Consider the following 4032-nt stretch of genomic DNA (forward strand, 5'->3'; position numbering starts at 1 on the left):
TCTTGGTATTTAAGACTACACACCATTCATTACGGGAGTTTTCTCAAATCAGAAAGGGTTTTTACGCCAATTTGAAACCACTTTTATCTTTAAGTATGTCAAATACTTGTTCATTTTCGGTCCTGATATTTAGGACCACATAACTTTTGTAAGGAAAATATCGGATTTTTCTTGGTAACATACATCTCTTTACAAAGATCGATTTTCAAACTCTTACGGTCAAAAGCTTATGAACTCACCAACCTTTGTGTTGACACTTTTCAAAACTACTTGTATTCTCAGGAATTTAGTGAAACAGGAAATCAACAACGTTTTGAGGATGAGACGATAAATCGTCAAACAGTTCATTTTGTATCATAATGTAATTGATTCGAATCATGTAAACATATACTTTGGTGTAACTTTTTCAATTATATTTATGATGGTTGTATTTACTTTGAGCACTATTATACTCGTTGTTGTGATACTCTACATGAAGTCCTTTACCCCCGGACGTTTCCGCCATCCTTGGTTTGGGGGTGTGACATAATAACCAACAACAAATAATACAATTAAACAATATTCACATTTAACACCTTTCTTTTTATTGGTAGAAAATAATGGTACCACACCTTAGGTGAAAATTGACAAGAATGGTAAAACTTATTTGGCGCCTATTAGACACTAAATTTTCGTAGGCAAAAACAACATGACACCCTTTAGCCTTATTAGGTAAGATTTATTTATCTTCCAAACACAAAATCCAATCCAAATAAAATTTAATAGAAAGATTAGGTGGATGTCAGATCATCTTTCCACTCTCAGGTGTATAGGGGAAAAAATATGGTCTTAATGAATTTTTGTTGCAAGTTATGTGCTTGTTAATGATGGAGATTTTGTACCACCAATGCTATATAGCTTACTAAGTGTAAGACTCATATATTACATGGATTAATTTAAAAAATTTATATATAAAATTATAAACATTTGAGAAGTTGAATTTATAAGAAAAACGGAAAAATATTAAATTATTAAAATTAAATGTTTTTTTTGTTTTAAGTTTAAACAAATAATTTAGATAAAAAAAACAAAAAATACTAATGAGCTTTAATTTATAAAATTTGAAATTAAAAGGAAAGTCAATTAATGAAATTGAAATACCTTTATTATTATATTTTTTGCAATTATACATTTAATAAAAATGAAACAACCACAAAATGTCATGTGGAAAATTTTTAATTGAAAATAACCACAAAATGACATGTGGTCAAATCAATGAGAGGGTGACAAGTGGCAAAAAGTTCTTTATTTATTAGGGAGGATTGATCATCGGAACTTTTAGAGGAAACAATATTATCTCATGTATTCATTATTCAAATCATACATACTTATAAAGCTAACATTTTTTCTTGAATCTCATGCATTTGAAACTCCTTTTTTTAACTTCCTAAAACCACATTCATTTGAAACCCCCTTTTTTAACTAATGCAACTCAAAAGTTTTCTTAATTATGATTTAACACTTAAAAGTTTTATAACTTATATTATGTTTAATTAGCATTTAGTGAAAAGTTTAGTATAAAAAGATAAATTTTTTGTGTCTTTTGTGTTATATAAAATCTTACATGTAAGAAGGATTTGAAGATATTGTGATTCAAATGTTTTCATGCATGTAGTTGAAGCATTTACATCCAAATATGATGATTTGAAGAAATGGGTTATATCGATCCAAAAATGATGATTTGAAGAAATGAGTTATGTCGCATCGATGGTAATTGTAATATGATTTTTTCTTTCAACCAAAACAAGTGAAGCTTTTATAATCTTTCTTTATATTCAGTTTCTCATTTAATCTTTATATGTAATTCGTGTGTATTACTCAATCTTGAATGTGACTCTCCAAACATCAATGTTTTGCTTGGAATATCTTTCTGATTCTTCTTTTTCAAGAAAAATATTTTGATTGCAGGTTAGTGAAGAATTGTCATCAAGTTTCTATGGTTGAATGGTGTTAAATGAAGAAAGAAGATTCATAAAAATGATATATGTTTTTTTTGTTTGAGCAAAATTAACGAATGTTAGTTTTTTCTTTTGATATAAATATATGTTTATGTAACATCTTTATTTATATATTCAACTACCCAATGCTCTTATTTATTTGATTGTAGTTTTTCTATTTTGATTATGTTTATTTTCTATTATATTTTTGTTGGGTTATCCTACACGACTTATTTAAAAGACAATATTTAAAAGATAACATAATTTTGAACATTTGATATGTAATTATGATAGACTTATCATGATATGTTCTTCGTATGAAAGTAATTTATTCATATTACTACGACAAGAATTACATATGACATTTATGAAAATATATATATTATATATGATTTGTTTAACATGTATATGCACCTATGTATGTTATAAATTTATATTTAAATATCTTTATGTTTAATAATTGAAGGGATTAAAATGATGCATCAAAACCAATTATTTACACGAATATAATAATAATAATAATAATAATAATAATAATAATAATACATTTCCAAGATACCACATTCATTTGAAACTCACACTACAACTCAAGAGTTTTCTGATTTACGGATATATATATTAGTTACAACTCAAGAGTTTTTAACTTATGATTATTAATTAGCAATCACTAATAACTTTTTATTTTCTTTTCTTTTATAAGGTTGTAAAGTTTTGCTCATTAAAAACATTAATGTATTTGAAGAGATTTGTGATTTAAATATGAAAAATTAATATAAATGTTATAATAGATGTTTTAATGTTTTTATGTTATTAAAAGTTATAGTATTTATTTTTCATATTTTTATTATTCGTTGTATATATATATATTTTTTAATACAAATGTTATAATAGATGTTTTTCTATTTTTATGTTACTAAAAGTTGCAGTTCATATTTTTGTTCATATGTTTTGTTACCCGTTATATTATCATTTATTTGATATATAATTTACACAATATTAAATGGTTTATAAAATTATCAAATAATCGTATATATCACAATGACTTAAAAATTAAACTATAATATTTAATAAAACTAATATGTTAACTATATGTTTGCTTTGCTATTAACATTTTGTTTCAAAGTAGAAATATTAAATAATAATGTGGTAAAAGTTATTATTTTAATTATTTAATTTTATTTTCGCGCATTTGCCTGGTATGTGTATATATTAAGACATTAAGAGTGTATACTGATTACTATAAATACATGATTTACACCTGCAACTTACCATCGGCTAGATTCTGGACCTGGAACCATGTAAAAATAAAGTGAATTAGTTGTGTTTTATTTATTATTATTATTATTTTTGTATTTTCTTGTAGTCATTTTATAAAACACTGTGCAACACCAAACAAACATGTCAACCAATAGAATCAATATATGTATTGGCCAAATATTAACCACTGAAGGTGAAAAGCAATTATCTATTTATCGGCTCAAGAGGATGATGTCCTTTTGACGCTATTTTACGAAAAGAATATACCTCAGAAAAAAGACCTGACCGAAAACATGCAACACAAAAATTATGAAGCAAAGTCAACCTCCCTGTATACGCCTTCTAGAGCTCTCTTCAATGGATTTCAAAAAGAAAGAACAGTCAAAGTCCTAAAATGTCGACAATAAAAATAGCTTGTTCCTGCCCGGGATCGAACCGGAGACCTTTAGCGTGTAAAGCTAACGTGATAACCACTACACCACAAGAACTTTTATACCTTTTAGCTAACCTTTCGTTATATATTTGTTAATAACGCTAGGTGATTTATTATTCATTTTTCTATCAAATTAAACAATATCAGATTTAGAAAATTATGCAACCCGTTTCATATTATCATAGTTGATAATGTTAAAAATAATATACAATGTTATTGAAATTGAGAAGCAAACCAGATTTGGGGTTCTATGATGGATTTGTAGTAATAAACTGAATATTGTAAATACATTGATGTACAAGAATAGTCCATATACTATTGACACGTACAAAATACGGTAATAATTATCAAGTTGGAAGATTTGTC

General features: G+C 26.0%; 1 non-coding gene across 1 annotated transcript; it reads right to left on the bottom strand.

The window, feature by feature from the left end:
• Window positions 1–3648: 3648 nt before the first annotated feature.
• Window positions 3649–3721, bottom strand: TRNAV-UAC (transfer RNA valine (anticodon UAC)). The gene has a single exon. It is a non-coding gene; the product is annotated as a tRNA-Val (tRNA).
• Between the last annotated feature and the right edge of the window lie 311 nt (window positions 3722–4032).

Source organism: Lactuca sativa, chromosome 2, assembly GCF_002870075.4.
Source record: "Lactuca sativa cultivar Salinas chromosome 2, Lsat_Salinas_v11, whole genome shotgun sequence".
NCBI lineage: Eukaryota > Viridiplantae > Streptophyta > Magnoliopsida > Asterales > Asteraceae > Lactuca > Lactuca sativa.